The sequence below is a fragment of the Saccopteryx leptura genome, chromosome 8 (assembly GCF_036850995.1).
Source record: "Saccopteryx leptura isolate mSacLep1 chromosome 8, mSacLep1_pri_phased_curated, whole genome shotgun sequence".
Classification (NCBI taxonomy): Eukaryota; Metazoa; Chordata; class Mammalia; order Chiroptera; family Emballonuridae; genus Saccopteryx; species Saccopteryx leptura.
The window spans coordinates 16,453,607-16,473,847 of record NC_089510.1 but is presented as its reverse complement, the minus strand read 5'-3'; the positions used below and the strand labels follow the sequence as shown (position 1 = coordinate 16,473,847).

The 20,241-nt window shown below is 41.9% G+C and overlaps 1 protein-coding gene across 1 annotated transcript in view; it reads left to right on the top strand.

Moving 5' to 3' along the window:
• The window catches only part of GBE1 (1,4-alpha-glucan branching enzyme 1), a 304,174-nt gene that overhangs the window by 245,365 nt on the left and 38,568 nt on the right, over nt 1-20,241 (top strand). The window lies entirely within an intron of this gene.

Below are 20,241 nucleotides of genomic sequence, written 5' to 3'. Positions count from 1 at the left end.
GCCCCCTGGTGGGCATGCCGGGTGGATCCTGGTCGGGCGCATGCGGGAGTCTGTCTTGACTGCCTCCCAGTTTCCAACTTCAGAAAAATACAAAAAACAAACAAAAATTAAAACATGTCAACTTTCAGTTTTTATACAAGAATCTTCCAACTCGGGAAAAACCACCAGAGCCAGCTTTGCACCTTGTTTGCACACCATTGTCTCACAGACCCTGATGGAGTACTTTTACTAAACATAAGAAATGGGTCACCAACACACACAAAACCACCATCATTCAGAGTTTTCATTTTGACATATGCTGAGATGACCCTTTTGGGATGAAAAGAGGAGACGACAAAAAGAAATGTCTGAAAACTGAGCTACGCCACTTCTTTTCAATAGTATATACATTATGTTTGATTGTATATGGGTCATGGGGTGCAAGTTCATGTTATACTTGATAACAAATGCATCAGGTGGGCAATAAGAGTGTTGTAAAGTTGTTACACTGAACTATTTTTATAGTCTCTCGACTAGCATAGTCAGTTTTAATAACACCTTTCCACAAACAAGAAAACCTCCGGCTATTTTGGATTATTTTAATATATTTGTACAGTTTACTAAACTTATTAATTATATTATGTCGTTAAGAATTCATTTCACATTTTACATTTTCTTTCCTTTTTTCATTATAATGCCAAAATGCTGTGCACTTAAAAATAATTTTTAAGATCAGCTTATTTTATGCCTATGATAACTTTGCAACTGTAGTGTGCCACAAGAATTTAATTATTACACGTTGAACAAATAAATATTTACAACCCTAGTATGTTTTGAAAAATTCATTCATTGACTTTTAAAAGGAATTTATTTATTTTTATTTATTTATGTTTTAGTGAGAGAGACAGAGACAGAGAGTGGGACAGACAGGCAGGAAGGGAGAGAGATGACAAGCAAAAATTCTTGGTTTCAGCACCTTAATAAAAGGAATTTATTAAAACAGGACTCTTCAGAAAGCTGTGTGAACTAATGGGACTCTTTCTTTCTCTCACTTTTTTTATTAGATGTTTAAATGCTATATGTGTGGGGCGTCTCCTATAAATGAGGCCAAATAAATAAATATTAGCAATATAAATTAAAATAATCAAGTATGTTCTTTTGCTTCCAGAATTGGAAAGAGGCTGGTGTTAGGATATTTGTTAGTCAATCCCAACATTGCTGGAGCCAGACCTTTCTGATAGCTTGTGAAGAGAGCATGATGGGAACGAAACCCAGAGGGCAGGGCAGTGATCACTTGGCCCAGATAGGCTCCCTTTCTAACTCATTGAAGATGTACAATCAAATAATTTCTTGACTAATGTAATGCAGACAGCATGTGACTTCTATACAAAAAGCAAAACATGTGCACCCATTTTTAGCAACACGCACATCTTTATTGTTTCATAAACTGGCCGTATTCGTGCATTGTCAATGGGGGTGATATCACCACCGGCGGGAGTGAAAACAGATTGTTACGGGAGGGCAGAAATAATACTCAGATGTTACCTCAGCTGTTGCTCTCCAGAGCTTAACGGCAGATAAACACCCATGGAGCAGAGCTGTAGCACTTCAACTTCATGGGGTGGAAGCTGTTGGGGGGATCTCAATAGGCTCCTGAGTGGGTGACAATGGGGGAGCATAATGACCAAAAAAAATGAGAATACAATGTGTTATTCATTGTCACTTCTGGAACTTCCACTCAGGTGTTGCCCACTAGACTCTGTTTATCTCAAAATAGTATCTCAAAAATAATCATTTCAGTTCCTGGTTTGATGTGGAGATTGTATTTTGATAAGATTTTCATCCTGGCTTGGCCAATTCCCATGTAACTGAATAAATGTTCTATTCTGTGAAATAAAGCAAAGTTTTTGGCCTCATATCTTTCCTAACAGTGGTACTCATGAGACTTCTTATTCTCTTGGAACAAATTTCTTAAGTAGCTAAAAATGAACAGACTTAGCTTTTAAATGTTTTAAAAGTGAAAAACAGGCTTCAGTGAGCGCCAGCCTACTTCCAACCTAGTTCTTTTCGTCCTTCTTCGTTTTTTCCTTCTTCCCTTGCTGGGATATGCTGCCCTTGACCAAATGAGGCCAAGAGCTGCCTGAGCAAACAGAACATCAAAGGCCAGGCGGCTTAAGATAAAGAGCTGAAACGTTTCAGTTCTAATTTTCTTCCTGTGGATACCCATCATCTTTTGAGTGAAAGGCAAGGCTATTCGTTCATTTTTTAATCAGTTGACTTTAAGGCCACATGTTTAAATTGAAAACGTGTTATATTTTTATAGGATGGTATGCATGGTATGATAGTCATTATTCACATTATCATTTAATATATTGCAATCAGTCCATATGAACAGCTTTGTTTCCTGAAATTATAGCTTTTGTCTATGTAACCTTGGATACACAAAATCCTTCTTTCCTTATGAGTCAGAAATATTTTGATAAGTGATACCTTTTTTTGTCTTGGAAAGATCATTTAGAAGAGGCAGATATACTTCCTTTGACTTGCACATAGAAAACCCGAATTTTTGAATTTTAATAATTAGCAGAGCCCTGGCCAGTTAGCTCAGTGGTAGAGCATCGGTCAGCGTGTGGATGTCCCAGGTTCAATTCCGGTCAGGGGACACAGAAGTAACCGTATGCATCTCCACCCTTAACCCTCCTCCTTCTCTCTCTCTTTTTCTCTCTCTCTCTGTCTCTCTTTCCTGTAGCCTTGACTTGATTGCTTTGAGTAAATTGTCCCATGGGTGCTGAGCATAGCTCCCTGGCCATTGCCTGAAGCCTAAAAATAGCTTGGTTGCCGAGCAACAGAGCAGCAGTCCCAGATGGATTTGCTGGATAGATCCTGGTTGTGCAATGCAAAAGTCTGTCTCTCTTCCTCCCCTGCTCTCACTTAATTAAAAGAAAATGATAATAATAATAATTAGCATAAAATTTGCTGTTTTTTGACCCTTAGTATAAAATATTTTATACCAATCTGTATTTCTTTTGCAACTTGACACTATGTTAGTGATACATAAATTGTTTTGTTTTTAAATTGTTGTTAAATGAAACAATAAGTATCTCCTTTTATTGTGTAACTAAATATGCAGGATCAACAGTAAGCATTGTTGACTAGAAGATAGTTCTTTTCACCATGATTTTGATACACATATGTTAATTATTTTGATAATTATAATGAAATTTTTAGGAAATGAATCTGAGAAAATATTTTAAAATTTTGCTAAAAATGCACATTTTCCAAATTTAGAAATAGTTGATTAACCTGTTACGCCAGTTCTGTTTTATTGATTTTTTCCTATACACTACTCTACCGAACTTCATTTTTTAGTTAACCTGTGCTAAGCCTGCTTTCTTGTACTCGATTCACTGCTTGAACCCTGGAAGCACCCTGCTGCCCTCCTCCCAGCTGGGAGACTCTGCCTGCCAGAGGCCCTCCCTGACCTGCGGGTCTCAGCTCCCACTCCTGGAAGCGCCCTGCTGCCCTCCTCACAGCTGGGAGACTCTGCCTGCCAGAGATCCCCCTTGACCTGCGGGTCTCAGCTCCCGCTCCTGGAAGCACCCTGCTGCCCTCCTCCCAGCTGGGAGACTCTGCCTGCCAGAGGTCCCCCCTGACCTGCGGGTCTCAGCTCCCACTCCTGGAAGCGCCCTGCTGCCTTCCTCACAGCTGGGAGACTCTGCCTGCCAGAGGCCCTCCCTGACTGCGGGTCTCAGCTCCCACTCCTGGAAGCGCCCTGCTGCCCTCCTCACAGCTGGGAGACTCTGCCTGCCAGAGGTCCCCCCTGACCTGCAGGTCTCAGCTCCCACTCCTGGAAGCGCCCTGCTGCCCTGTTCCCAGCTGGGAGACCCTGCCTGCCAGAGATCCCCCTTGACCTGTGGGTCTCAGCTCCCACTCCTGGAAGCGCCCTGCTGCCCTCCTCCCAGCTGGGAGACTCTGCCTGCCAGAGGTCCTCCCTGGCCTGCGGGTCTCAGCTCCCACTCCGGAACGTGCTCAGTCACCGGTGCAGATTGTCCTCGTGTTCCCCTGCCCTCCCTTCCTGTTCTGTCACTCACGATTCTCCTCTTTCCTGCAGCTTCCTTTTCCTCTTCTTTCTCCACAGAGTACGTATTTCCTGGGGTGTTGTCCTGAACCTCTTTGTTTTCTTCCCGACTCTTTCTGTCTCAGAAAGCTAGTCTACTTTTAGACTCTGGCCATCTCTCCAATGTAGCTAATTCCCAAATCAACATCTCCTCACTCCAACCTTTTGCTCTAAATGTCAAACATGAATTTTGAAACTGCCTGCCTGTGATCTCAATGTGGTGTCTTTCTGGCTCCTCAAAGTCACTGAATCCACAGCTGAAATCACCCTCCCTACAAATCGTGATGCTTTTTAAAAATATATTATTTTTGTCCTCCTCTCAATTCCAGTAACCATAAGCTCTGAGTCATTTCAGTTGCTCCTTCCTTTCCATCGTTCTTGACATTTAGCCGATCGCCACGTCACAGCATCCTTCTTATTCGCGTCCTTTTTCCTATACACCTTCCCACGTTTTTCTATGTATAGTACATTTGTTTAGACTTTTCAAGTTTATTAATAAAGCATTTCTGCCTGCATAATTTTATGTATTGCAACAAAGTTAGTATCCTTAATGTAATTTTCATTTTGAGACAGTGTACAGAGTGGGTCAAGGTTCCGGTTGGGGACAGCCTGCCTAACTCTCAAGCCTGGAAGCCTGACTTCCTCACCGTCCCCTCTGGCACATTACTTCCTCTCTCTGTTCCTCTCCTTCATCGTTGGAGAAATGGAGATGATAACGATGCCTATTTACTGGTCACTTGTAAGAATTAAAATATTGAGTGATGTCTTGAGTTTGGAATGATGCTTTGCATGTAACAAGTGTTTGATAAATGTAAGTTCTGACATAGTAAAAAGAAGAGGCCCTGGCCGGTTGGCTGAGTGGTGGAGCGTCGGCCTGGCATGCCGGGGACCTGGGTTCGATTCCCGGCCAGGACACATAGGAGAAGCGCCCATTTGTTTCTCCACCCCCCCCTCCTTCCTCTCTGTCTCTCTCTTCCCCTCCCGCAGCCAAGGCTCCATTGGAGCAAAGATGGCCCGGGCGCTGGGGATGGCTCCTTGGCCTCTGCCCCAGGAGCTAGAGTGGCTCTGGTCGTGGCAGAGCGACCCCCCAGAGGGGCAGAGCATCGCCCCCTGGTGGGCAGAGCGTCGCCCCTGGTGGGCGTGCCGGGTGGATCCCGGTCGGGCGCATGCGGGAGTCTGTCTGACTGTCTCTCCCTGTTTCCAACTTCAGAAAAATACAAAAGAAAAAAAAAAAAGAAGAGAAAGCTGCTGTGCTTGCAGTTACATATTATTGGTGATAAACCGAGCCCTAAAATTCATGTCTTTGTATCTACAGCCCATCCTTCCTCCACTGTGTGACACATAATTTTGCCTATTTTCTATTTTTTTGTGTGTGTGTGTATTTTTCTGAATTTAGAAGCGGGGAGGCAGTCAGATAGACTCCGCATGCGCCTGACTGGGATCCACTCAGCATACCCACGAGGGGCTGATGCTCTGCCCATCTGAGGCATTGCTCCGTTGTGGAAGGAACCCTTCTAGCACCTGAGGCGGAGGCTATGGAGACATCCTCAGTGCCCAGGCCAACTTTGTTCCAATGGAGCCTTGGCTGTGGAAGAGAAAGAGAGAGACAGAGAGGAAGGAGAGGGGGAAGGGTGGAGAAGCAGATGGGCGCTTCTCCTGTGTGCCCTGGCCGGGAATCGAACCCGGGACTTCCACACTCTGGGCTGACGCTCTACCGCGGAGCCAACCGGCCAGGGCCAGCTATTTTCTAATTTCTATAAAAGAAATTATTTACCAAACACTGGACTTGTATATACTCAGGAAATTATATGAAAGTATAAAACTCTGCAATAGATTTTGCAGTTAGATGTCAGTAGAGTTTACCTTCTTAGTATGTTTCCATTCTGTGCTTTCACTAGTCCTATAAAGTGTTATTTTCTTTTTTAAAGGATCCCAGGAATAACGTTAAAGTAAATATGGATGTGTTCCTCGATGCTGGCTTAGAATGTCTGCTAAGTTAAGAATAGTTAGATAGTCATGAGCTTTGACATCTGTCACTTGGAATCTTAGAAGTTTATTTTTTCCTCCCAAATACCTGACACATTCAATGTTTCTTTGTCAAGTTTCAAGAAGTTTGGGGAAAACTTTGACAAATTTGTTTTATACATTCATGCGCCAGTTTGTGAGGGACCCAGATAATGATTGTGTCATAATTCTGGATTCTTATTTTTTTCTTTTTTTAGTGTAATTAGAGTCTCATAAATATACCTTTACTCTTTAGGCAAAATATAGCATTTATTTCTGAAATGGTTTCTTTATACTATTTAAAATTTAATAGATCATGTTCACTTTCGATCAAGTAATTACTTAAGATATTTTCTCTATGATGATAGCATATTTCACATCCTTTCGCTCTCTACTATGCACATACTTTCTAACCTGAAGAGTGGAAGTATACTTAGAATTTCTTATACCTTAGCTTTTCGGTACAATTACATCATATTCACTTAAATATGTACCTACATGTACAAAATATTTCAATATATAAAATAGAAGTCAGAAACCTGAAATGCTGCCCTTCCTACATAGTCAAGATCAAAGTGCCAAAACACTCCCTACATAGGAAGAAGAACAAAAGGTATCTTCCATTTGAGGCAGCTCTTTAAAAAAATAAATCTTCACATAATTCTGCTTGTATTTCACTGGACAAAACAGAGCTATAAAGGGAAGTTAGGAACTATGTCTTTTCTTGAAAGTAATTTTTCTCCTAAAAATATGTTTCGCAGACTCAAAGAGAGTTGTGTCTGACATAGGAGATGATATGTAAGCTGGTTGTTGAAGAATGCACATGATTTCTGGGGGCAGAAATAGACTTTACACGTCAAGGACTACCTGGAGTGTAGATGGAGAAGCAGGAAACAAGCCATGATCCTATCACTGTGTGGCTTGTGGTTTCAATGAAGCAAGGTCTGTTTCCCAGTATAAAGCTCAAAAAAGAACAACGCCACTTTACTTCTCTGGGGTTGAAGAACAGTGATGGGCATGTCCAAATGGCATGGTCTAAAGAAGTGGTTTACAGCAGTGGTCCCCAACCCCTGGGCCGTGGACCGGTACTGGTCCATGGGCCATTTGGTACCGGTCTGCAGAGAAAGAATAAATAACTTACATTATTTTTGTTTTATTTATATTTAAGTCTGAACGATGTTTTATTTTTTAAAAATGACCAGATTCCCTCTGTTACATTCGTCTAAGATTCACCCTTGATGCTTGTCTCGGTCACGTGGTACATTTATCCGTCCCACCCTAAAGGCCGGTCTGTGAAAATATTTTCTGACATTAAACTGGTCCGTGGCCCAAAAAAGGTTGGGGACCACTGGTTTACGTGACAAAAGTTAAACATAAAACTGATTACATTTCTAATTATATCACTTCATTTTTGTGGTCTTATCTTTACTAAACTGTTTCTCTCATTTACGATTTTAACTTCTGTGAACGTGCAGAGAAGGATTTAGCCTAAGGAAGGTGTTATGGTTTACCTATATGGAGAAAGGTTGTGGTGTTCGTTTTTGTTATTCCTGCCCCTCAAGGAGATTTGTGTATGATACTTGAAATGCCATTATTTTAAAGACATTAGAGTGTTCATGTGATTTTTTTTGAATCCCTTTTAAATGCCTTCAGAGCCAGTTGATAGATGAATTCACAACCTTAGCATTACATTTGTTTGAATTCACAATCACTATTAGCTGGTGCAAAGGGAGACATGGAAGCATCCCACCAGCACAGGCACCAAGAACCACTCTTCTTGTTGAGGGAAGAAGTTCACAGTGTTTCTCGCAAGCCATGTGCCGCTCTGCAGCTCGGTCCTCATTTCTTTGGCACCAGTGGCAAAGGAAGCCACAGCTGAGAGCAGGGAGGCAGGCGGGGCTCACTGGCTGTTGGAGGGAACTTGGAGGGATGAGAGCATCATCCAAGGGCTAACCGAAGCCGGCTCTTTGCTGTTACAATGCTGTAACAGCTGGTCTGTACCAGGGGAGTTAGAGTTGCTCACTGCAGAAGGAAGACTGTGGGAGCTTGAAGCCCAGAAAAGCTGTAGCAGGCTGTGCCTTGAAAGAGCCGTGGGTTCTCACAGAACCACTCCCCGGCCCGGGAATCACACGAGGATTGGATTAAACGGTGTCACGGATGGAGCACAGAGCAGGAGAGTGAAGATTTATTTTCCCCCCAATCTTATTTCCGGTGGTTACATGCTTCCCTTTTAAATGGCTGTGCTTAGCTCTTAAAAACGATTCATTGAAGAAGTTTGTTAATCTTTATTACGATATGTTTGACGTGAATGTAAACGGCAAACAGCCCGGATGTTACCACGAGGTTAGACCTTGGTGCTTATGTTTGGTTAAGAAAGAATTCAGAGCCGAGGGCTCAAAGACAAGCAGAAGTGTATTTAGAAAATCACAGAGGTAGAAGAGGGCAGTCGGCTGGGCTGTGTGGGTTCAGGAAAAAGTTACCGAGCAAAAGATGGGCCCTTGGAGCTCAGGATGAAGGAAGCAAAGTACATGCCTCAAGGGAGAAAGGGAGAAGGAAAGGCTTGTGGGGCCTGAGGGAGAGAGAGACAAAGAGAGCATAGATTAGGTCTTTTGTTTTAAGGGGTTTTATCTGTTCTTCAAAGGCAGATATTTTAGGGGAGGTCCTAGGGGAGGATCTCATTAGAATATTCATGAACGTTCCTGGTGTGCCCTTCCTTTCAGGGACATGGTCTCTGCTGATTGGTCAGCACAGGGAACGGGGTCCTCAGTCATTGCAGCCAGTCCTGATGTCAGCCATAACTGCACTTTCTCTGCTTTTGCTGCTTTTCTGGGCCTAGAGCTGAAACACAACTGAGACCTAATGTTATCTCTCGTTTGATCTGAGCTCTGTGACTGCTCCTAAGGTTATTTGATGTTGGTCAGAACCTCATTGTCGGTAGGGTATAATGCCTAAGGGTGTGGTTGTGCCAGGGCTTGTGTGGGAGACACATGGGGATATTCTTGCCCCCTTATTTGTCCTCTAAGGGGTGCTACCCCTTGACTAGTGAGATGCCGAGGAGGAGAGGTCAGGGGAGGGTCCACCCTCATGGCCCTCTGCATGAAAGGTCAGGGGGTCTAAACCACAGGACCAGGGGTATGTTGGGGGGAAGGGCATGGCAGGGCCGGGGTCCCTCCCTGCTGTACTTCTTTCCCAGTTTTGCCTCTTGCTGGGCACCTAGGGCTTTCCACCCTGGCAACCTTCTGTACGTGGCCTACAGTTCTCGGTCTGTGCATGTTTGTCTAACTGCCTACTGTGTCATAGTCACAGGGAGCTGACCCTAACTGGTAGCATATCCTCACTCTAGGAAAATTTTAAGGAAAAAAAACAGCACAATCTGACTCCACTCATAAACTTTTGAGTCTAAGCCTAATGTGAGAATAACCACAAACCCACATGTATACTGTTTTATAATCAGCCAATATATTCTTTGTCTTAGTGTGTCCATTTTCCTGGCTTGTTTTCTACCACCTGAATAGGTGTGCAGTCTTTGAGTTGGTGCCCTATTGGTATACAAAACTTTCTTCCCCCCTGGCCAGTTGGCTCAGCTGTAGAGTGTCAGGCTGGCATGTGGAAGTCCCGGGTTCAATTCCCAGTCAGGGCACACAGGAGAAGCGCCCATCTTTTTCTTCACCCTTCCCCCCTCCTTCCTCTCTGTCTCTCTGTTCCCCTCCCGCAGCCAAGGCTCCATTGGGGCAAAGTTGGCTTAGGCACTGAGGATGGCTCCATGGCCTCCACCTCAGGCACTAGAATGGCTTTGGCAACCATGGAGCATCGCCCCAGATGGGCAGAGCATTGCCCCCTGGTGGGCATGCTGGGTGGATCTTGGTCAGGTGCATGCGGGAGTCTATCTGACTGCCTGCCTCCCTCCCTGCTTCTAACTTTGGAAATAAATGAAAATAAATAAAAACATAAAGATAAAACAAAACAAAATTCTTTTCTTTCTCTCTTGAGCCCCCTGCTTCAAGCAGCATCAAAACAGTTTCAGAAAAAAATGACAAAAGTCTATTACTGTTTTTCTCAATTTTAAGAAAATAATATTGTAGATGAAAAAAAGGGTCATATTCTAAAGCTGAAAAGCTCAGAAGCGGCCTGTGTGGTGGGCCTTACAATTCAGAGATGTAAAATAACCACATGGTGTGGTCTGAAATGAAGACTTTCCAACTAAAAGCGAGTCATGATGGGTAGTCATGTCCTAGGCCTGTATCTTCCCTGACAAAGGTCTGTCTTGACCTTAACTGAGGCCGCCTCTTGTCTTTTTTGCATCTATAGTGACATAACTGTGGAATGTCAGCCAGGGTAATTTTCTTTAAGTAAATGTTGGTATAAAAAGCATCCAAACCTGTACAGAATTTTTATGAGTTTTATTTGAGTCAAACTGACAATTACCAGGAAGCAAAATCTCGACATACTGAAACAATGCTTCAGGAAATGACAGTGTTAGCACTTACTTTATACATCAGAATCACCGGAGATGTGAGGGGTTACGTGGTAGATTAGGGGGATCTCTGAGACCGGATAAGAAGTAGAGTGGATGGACACATACTTCTACATTGGTGGGTACTGGACGGTTACCAGTTAAAGTGACTACGAGAACAGTAACGAGGGCTTCTGTGGTCTGTCTGTGCCCTGGCGCAGACATTGTGCCCTGAGGGGGCTGGAAAAAGATCCACTTGCCATCCACAAATAGTTAACCTGAAACCCACAGCATGGAGACTGTAAGACTATCTTTATTTTATTTTTCTATTTTTCAATTAAAGCTGACATTTAATATTATTTTGTATTAGTTTCAGGTGTACAGCACAGCGGTTAGACAGTCATATACTTTACAGAATGATTGCCCTTATAATTCAGTGACACACCTGGCTCCATACATAGTTATTACAGTATTATTAAATATATTTCCCCGTGCTGTGCTGTGGGTCCCTGGGACTATTTTGTGACTGCCAATTTGTACTTTTTCATCTGTGCACATTTCACCCCAGTTCCGCAGTAATCCTCCCACTTGGTCACCCTCAGTTTTTCTCTGTATTATGAGTCTTTCTGTTTTATTTGTTCATTTATTTTGTTTTTGAGATGCCATATGTAAGTGAAATCACACGATATTCGTCTTTCTATAACTTATGTTACTTAGCACGATACTGTCCAGGTCCATCCATGTTGTCTCCAATGGTAAGATTTCATTCTTTTCATGACTGAGTAATATTTCATTATCTATGTACATCTCTTTTATCTACTCGTCCATTGATGGGCACTGGGGTTGCCTCCATACTTCGGCTATTAAAATAAAGCTTCAGTGAACATAGAGGTGTATGTATCTTTTGGAGTTAGTGTTTTGAATTTCTTCGAATCTATACCCAGGAGTGGAATGGCTGGATCATAATGTAGTTTAATGTTTAATTCTTTGAGGAACTTCCATATTGTTTTCTATAATGGTTTCGCAAATTTGCAGACCCACCAAACGTACACAAATGTTTCCTTTTCCCCACATTTTTCCGAACAGATATTGTTCGTTGATTTATTGATTTTAGCCATTTTGAGAGGTATGAGGTGATATCTCATTGCAGTTTTAATTTGCATTGCTCTGATGATTAGTGATATTGAAGAGCATTTCCTGTCCACTAGCCCTCTGTATGTCCTTTTTGGAGACGTGTCCATTCACATCCTCTGCCCATTTTTAATTGGATTTGGGGGGGGGTATTTTTGCTATTGAGTTGTATAAGGTTTTAAATAAATTTTGGATAGTAACCCCTTATAGGATGTATCATTGACGAATATGTTGTCTCATTCAGTACATTGTCTTTCTGTTTTGTTAATTGTTTCCTTTGCTGTGCAGACATTTATAGTTTAATGTGGTCTCATTTGTTTATTTTTTCTTTGGTTTCCCTTTTCAAGGGAGAGCTATCAGAAATAACATTACAAGGGCGATGTCAGAGCGTGTACTGCCGCTGTGTCTTCTGGGTGTCACGGCTCAGCCCCGCAGCTGCTGAGCTCCCTTCTGCCCACCTTGCTAGTACGCCAGCCTCTGTCATCTTACAGATTTGATCTTGTCTTTTACGTCTGTGCCTCAAAAGGGATGAAATCATACCTTTAATAGTTGTACAGGGAAATACCCAGCCTTAACAAATACTTAACAAATCCCTGTCTTGGTATAGTGCACTGGAGTATGCTGAGAAAAAAATGGGAAAAAACAAACTCATATGAGTTATGGCCCTTGCGAAGAGCCATATTGATCAACATCAAACATGGGATGGGAGGCTGAGCAGCAATTCTGTTTTTCAAAATAGGGAGATAACGGGCCATTTTTAAAAAATATATATTTTATGATACGCCCCCCATTTTGGTGAGTTGAAGACTCACTGATGAACCTGAGGAAGTCTATAAAGCCTTTGATTTTAAAATATATACTGTTTTTTTAAGAGTTAGTCTTCCGTACATTTATAAAGGGTAGGAGCTAAATTTTTTTATATTCTCATCAGGATTGAACCTTATTCTCATATATACATAAACTTGGTGTCCACAAAGAGTTACATAACATCCACACCATGGGAGCTGTGGCAGACTTTAATTAATTCCTAGGTAAAATTAGTATGTATTACAGTTTAGAGAAACAAAACCCAGAAACCCACTAATCAAAATGTTCAGCTTAGCAGAGAGGAGGCTGTGTTCATTAGTTGGACTGTCTCAAATTTCATCGCTGTACCAGCTGGCTTCTTGTCAATTTATAGGTTGGACCTTTACATCAAACCGCAAAAATTTAATTACAGGAAGAGAAATCCCAGTAGGAATTTTGTGCTTAGAGGATTTTCACAATTAACCAGACATGAATGGTGCTATTTACAGAGGAAATGGAAAGGGAGGGAAGGAACTTGGTAGAATTTTCTAGAATCATTAATTAACTATAACGATGTTAGTCACGTGCTTCCCTGTTTTAAAGTTGTTTAGCCAAAGCTTTTAGCCTTCTCATGTCTGGAAGCACCCTTCTGTTACTATATTGAATACAGTGAATCATAGTATGAGCTGTGAATTTTTACACAAAACATCCTAAGTGACAGCTCAAAAGATTACTATCCTCCCTTCATTTTGAAATGAGTAACATTCTATGTGTTACATTAGTGATCACAATCATAATTTAATGAGCAGAAAGATCATGCTTGCTGGTTAATGCCAGGTTACGTGGAATGCATATTTGGGACTTGAAAGTATTGTTCTCAAGTGTCACATTCCTTGCCATGGTGTGCTAGAGTTAGTCTAAATGTGACTTTCTAAGCCTCTTATCTGTTGAATAAACCAGCCAACGGTTTTAAAAATGCCTCCTCAATTCAGGCTCCTACCATTTTTTTTCTTTCTCATACAGCTTAGAAGTTCTCACTTGTGTCCCCTTCTTTTAGTTCCTAATACTCTAATACAGTGAGTGGTTCTTACCCTTTTTACGGCTCAGATGCCTGGCAAATCCGAAGAAAACCTTTCTCCTCAGAATAATGCACAGATTAACATACATACGGCATTTTGCATAAAATATCAGGGAATTGCTGGGAATGCGTGAACCACAAGTTGTATTCATTGAGAAATATATACATATATTATGCATGCATGCATACATGATACATATTTATACATAATTCAGAAATATATAGGCACGTATATATAGTTTTATTTGGTTCAATGAAATACTGATTCGGATCGTGTGCTTACTATTTCATCAAGTTGTTTGTACTGAAACAAATCAATTACCTTCTTTGCCATCACCCAAATAAATGTAGGTTTCTTATCCATCTTTATATACGGCAGCCCTGGGTGGCGAGCTTGTTCGGGTGGCCCTATTTCACTGCACTATCTCAAGTGCTGCCACATTCCCTAAGTAATTTGTAGACCACAGCCAAGAAGAACATTCTTAACTTGTTTTAATGATAGTATTTTTCTTCATTACGTTGGTGAGCTGTGAGCTAGTGTGAGATAACTAACAGGCATTTCCCAGTTTTCACTGTTCAATCTGAGACTGGCTCACTATTATTTCAAGGTCACTCTGAAAGTCTTTCTGTGATTTGCTTCCATTTATTTTATGCTTGTGTTTACAGTTCTGAACCACGTATGAAATTTAATGTTGCGTTTGTCTACATTAAAGTTCATTTGCCCCTTGTCAGCTCATTTACAACAGAGATAACATTCGAAAGCCACTCTGAAGAATGTTGTCTGCAGTCACTAACGTAACTTTTTTTTTTACCTATGTCTTTGTTGAATGCAACTTCCTATATTTCAGTTTAAAAAGAAGGCTCTCCAACAGAAGTTTTACAGAAAAATCTAAATTGGCCTTTGATAGAGATTAATAAAATGATTTTCGAATAGAATAGGGTCTTCATCATGTCTTGAAAAATTTTAATAGTTCTTCTTTCTAACTTAGAAATTCAATTTTATATTGCATTTTATAGAAGTATGCTTATTGGAATGCTCTAAAGTAGTGTCTTTATGCTTGTAAAGGGTAATGAAGTACAATTTAAAATACATACAAAATCCTAAATTGGATTGTGATACCAAACATTTTTCCTGCTTTCATCTTTTTCTTATATTTTCCAAGTACTTAATTTGACTTCATGCAATATAATTTTTTCTTAACAGTTAATAATTTCTAGATATGTTATGGGGAAGATAAATGAATGTTTACATTTGACATACCTTGGAGGGCACTAAAATGAAATCTTAAATAGAAACGATGAAAAATACGTTTAGTATCACAAACATACACGTTGAGGAAAATAATTTGTGCCTTTTGTACAGGAGTTTCAGTTAAAGCGTCCTAACTTGTGCCTTCGTCTTCATAACTGGGAAATGTTTTTTTCTTAGAGTCATGTCTGTTATTTTCCTTTTTGTTTTTAAGTTTTTCAATCGTAGTTTACATTTAATATTATTGTTTTATAGTGGTTTCAAGCGTATGGCGTTGTGGTTAGACAGTCATACACTGTATAAAGTGTCCCCCTGCTAATTCCAGTGTCCACCTGGCACCATGCATAGTTATGTTACATGTATTTCCTATGCTGTTCTTTACATCCCGTTACGGGTTTGTAACTTTCAATCTGTCCTTCTTAATCTCTTCATCTCTTTATTCAGTTTCTAATTCCCCTCCCTTCTGGCAGTCATCAGTTTGTTCTCTGTATCTATGAATCTGTTTTCGTTTTGTTTGTATATTTGTTTTGTTATTTGGATTGCACATAGAAGTGAAATCATGTGACACTTGTCTTTCTCTGAGTGACTTATTTCACTTAGCACAATATCCTCCAGGTCCACCCATGCTGTTGCAAATGTTAAGATTATTGTTTATGGTCGAGTAATATTCCATTGCATGTATGTACCATGTTGTTTACCTTTTGAACAGTTATTTTACTTACTCAGTTTATGTTAAGGAAATATCAGACTAGTGTAAGATGTTTATGGACTGGTCATTTTTATAATACTAAAATATTAGAAAAATCAAAGTGATCAGCACAAGGTGAGTGATTAAATAAAATTGCATTATATGCACATAATGAAATACCATTATGGAGATGTATACTTATTGACATTAGAAATAAATTAAAATTCAAAATAGCATATAATATATATCTTCCTTTCTTCAAAACAAGTCATAGTTAGGTAAATAGATAGGTAGGTATGAAGATGATGGATAGATGGATAGATAGATAGATAGGCAGAGAAAGAAAAATATCAGATGACCTCACTCATTTGAGGAATCCAAGGAACAATGTGAACTGAGGAATGGAATAGAGGCAGAGGCGGGATCAAAGGGACCAGAGGGAAAGCGGACAGAGGGAAAGGGGATGATAGGATGGGATCAGAGAAGGGAAAGAGATTGGTGAAATTATATATCTATATAACACAGCGTTATAGAGAGCAGAAAAGCAAATCCTGGAAGGAAGGGGGGGCGTTGTGGGGAGGAGGGAAAGGAGAATGTTGTGGGGAACACGAGGGAGGGGGAATGCATGCAGCGGAGTACTAGAACCCAGGTAAATACAATACATTAAAATTTAAAAAAAAGAATGCTGAGAAAAATTATTAAGAGATGAGGAGGTCCTCAAGAGCCAGTCATCTGTTCCATCCAGCACAGATCCCTACTTTTAGAAATTGCTGATAATGCTTATTTTAAGTGTGGAATATAATAAAATGTGCCCTATACAATATATACTATATTTTGTCTAATCTATATATAGCACATATCTACATATATACTTAATATACTAAATAAATGTACATGTGTATGTACTATTATATACTACATAAATAATATGCATACAATTATACTACATATATGTTGTATATATGCTCTATATAGTATATATGTTCTATATATTTACATAAAAATATAATACAGGCTATATCATAGTCTATACAACCCCGGAGAGCTTGTTCAGAGGTTTTGCAGGGCGAATGAGCATGTAGGAATAATGAAGAAAGAAAGTGGAGAAGGGATACCTCACATAGCAACCTGACTTATCCTATCCGTCAGGTGTCTTACACCAAAATTATCGCTTTTAATTCTGACTTTTGAGATCTAAAATAGCAGATAACTCAAAAGACATTAATACTTAGCTCAGTAAAATGGGTTGTATTATTAAACATATGAATAAATGCATTAGTATAGAAATTTTGAACTTTAAGGAATAGAAGAACGTATCCTGAAATCTAAGTGAAGAAATCCTGCCTTTCGAATTGCGCCTGGTTGTGTGCATGTCTCTCGCCAAGCAGGGCTGGCCAGTTTCTTCCTCAGAATGATGGGGGCTAGGCATGTTGGCTTCACCAGAACTCTTTTTTTTTTTTTTCTGAAGCTGGAAACGGGGAGAGACAGTCAGACAGACTCCCGCATGCGCCCGACCGGGATCCACCCGGCACACCCACCAGGGGCGACGCTCTGCCCCTCCCGGGCGTCGCTCTGCCGCGACCAGAGCCACTCTAGCGCCTGGGGCAGAGGCCAAGGAGCCATCCCCAGCGCCCGGGCCATCTTTGCTCCAGTGGAGCCTTGGCTGCGGGAGGGGAAGAGAGAGACAGGGGGGGGAGGTGAAGCAAATGGGCGCTTCTCCTATGTGCCCTGGCCGGGAATCAAACTGGGTCCCCTGCACGCCAGGCCGACACTCTACCGCTGAGCCACCGGCCAGGGCCCAGAACTCTTATCTATTGCTGTCACATGTTCTTTCCCGGCCTGCATCAGTAATGAGTGGAAGTGTGGGGCAGGAAGGCTGCCACGCCTAAAAAGCTTCTAACTGCCAGAGCCAGTTCCAAGTACCTCACTCAATTCACTTGAATCTTAAAAGGGCTTTCATGAAACCTATTATCCAATTTATAGGGGAGGAAGCTGCCTGCTGGGGACATAAAACTGCCTAAACTCACGTCACTCAGAAGTGTCTTCGCTGGAAATAAAACCCATTTCTCCAACTTGGAACTCTGTCCGTCGTGTTGTAAAACTGTCATTTATTTAGGCATAACTCTCTCTGCTGTTATTCTTCGGGCTGTGGCCTTTAGCCCCCTCCTTCCAGAATATTACAAGGAGGCTGATGAAAAGGGATCTGCGTGCCCAGGACTCACCCCAAAGGTGGCGAGTCGGAATCACCAGAGCATGAATATTTTTAACAAGCGCTCTAGGTGTCTCTGTTTCCTCCGGAGCATACTAATTGATTGCGAAGCACATCGCTACACTGTCTTATTCCTAGGGATGGTATCACAATTGCTTGTGTTTTTTTTTTCTTTTCTTTTTTTGGTAGCATTTAACTGACCACCGCCATTGGAACTCCTTTTAGCCTTCTGTGTTTTCTCTGTTCTTCCTCTGCGACCTTTGTTCCTCTCTCTTCTCGAATCTGTCTACTTTCTGCTGCATTCCTTGGGTTGCTGCCCGTGGCCCTGTCTCCTCCCTGGACTGTGCCTCCTGTTGTCTGTTGAGTTCTTACCAATGACTCTTGCTCCTCAAACCCAAGTCTTTCCTAAGTTTCAGAGCCTTATGTTTTATCAGTGTTATCCTAAATCCACGGATGCCTGTGTATTCTTTGGTCTTAAATTTAGCATGCCAAAGAGCGAACTCGTTCCCTTCTCCCCACGCACACCCCCTGTCATCATTTCCCCTTGGTCCAGTCAGTGCTGTCACGTTCAGTCTACTGAGCTTGCAACTTCAAAGCTGCATTCAGACTCCCCCTTTCCTCAGAACTCCACCTCTCCTCAGAAACCCGCTCAGCAGGCAGGCCTCAAATCCTGTTGTTTCCGCCTCAGAAATGCCATTTGCATCAACCGTTCCCCATCTCAGTGCGTGTTGTCCTCCACTCCCTAAGCCTGGGATTCAGTTAGACTGTACCTCCGACTCTCCTCACCAAGCAGTGTCTTTCCACACCGCACCAGAGAGGTTTTCATGATAGACGCATTTGAGCTTCTCCTTCCCCTGCTTAAGAAACACCCTTGGGGCCACATTGCCTACAATGTAAGGTGCGAATTTCAGGAAGCTGTTTTCATCTGTCCTCATCTTGTCTGTACCGCCCTTTCTTCTCCCCACAAACCCCGTTTTATGGTTAAACCGGGCTCCTCACGAAGAGTCAGGGTGCCACGACCAGACTGCCTGGGTCCCTAGGCCCCACTACTGAATAACTCTCTGCGCCTCGGTTTTCCTGCCTGTAACAGTGGTGCCTGCCTCCAGGTTGTTGAAGATGGAAAGCGATGGTTCACGAGCATTGCGTGTGCCTGGGGCATCATAAGCAGACATCAGTATTGACTGCGCCTCTGCTGAGATAACCAGCATGGCAGTGAGGGAGCAGTCTCTCCCCTGAGTGACTACAGGGGCTGCCTGTTCATTGCTGAGCGACCTCAGAGACCGGTGGCCAGAGTAAACTAAAAGGATTCTGGCTACAGAGAGCCTGGATCCGGTTTGTAGGCTACTGTACTTACCTCGTGGCATTTCTGGTCTCTTAATATTATTCTCCACTAGTGGAGATCCTGCTAGGATGTGGGCATGTAGTGCTCCCTAGACTGGCAGTGACACCGTTATCTGGCAGGCCTGTGCCTCACTGAAATCCTGCAGGTGCATCATTTTTCCGCTGGAATGGATGGTGGAAAAGGCGATGCCGTGGGTACAGCTCGGGCTGACGAAATCGGGCTCTGGCCCCGCCCAGGACTCCTACGTGTACCGGAAGGAAGTTCCTTGTGTCACCTAAAGGCATGCTCAAGGAAACAGAGGCTCAAGAGTGCACCTGGTTCCCTCCTCCGTCACGCAACGGGCCACATCATAAGATACAATATTTAAACCGGATACTAAAATTTCACAAAGTGTTTGTAGACACTAATTATTATGCAACGGCTGTAGACATATCTGTTTGGATGTCAATTTTAGGTTGATGACTATGGTCCTGGAAAGTGAATTGTAAATTACAGTGTTTCTTCCCAGAGGTTGCCATACAAAGCTCCTCTAAATAAATTATTTCACGTTACGTGCTAGCGTACAAATTTTTATTTTTAGAATGTTAATATACTAGTTTCTTTAAAGTAGAGCACACTTGTATCGGCTACAGCACTTTCTAACTCAAAGGAGAAGTTTGTCTAAGAAGATTGTAATGCTAAAGGGGTAACTGAGAATGAATTTTAGAAAGTGGTGTTTCATTTTCATGGGAAAAAAAGCCGTAGAGGAGAAATCCAACTTGGGGGAAACAAGAGGAGCCAGTCTAGTCAATGACAAACTGTAAATTTGATTATCGAAATGGTTACTATGTGTTATTTTATTTCATTCTGCAACTGCTCTGGGTTTCTGGTTTTCATCATTATAACGAGAAATAATATTTAAACGGACTCCCAAAAAGGCGTCCCAGTTACACACACACACACACACACACACACACACACACACACACACACACTGGAAATTAAAGATACACATCTAGCAACAGCATGCACATCTAAAGCAGAACATGAACAATGAGAGTGATGGCTTGGGCTTCCGTAGCACCTGCAGTTTCCAGCGGACGTGCCTAACGTGGTGAGGTAGAAAGAACTTTGGATTTAATCAGCAGAACTGAATTTCAGGGGTTGCTTTTTCACTTACCATCTGTATTAGGTGGAGGACACCCCTTAGCCACTGGAGCTTTGGA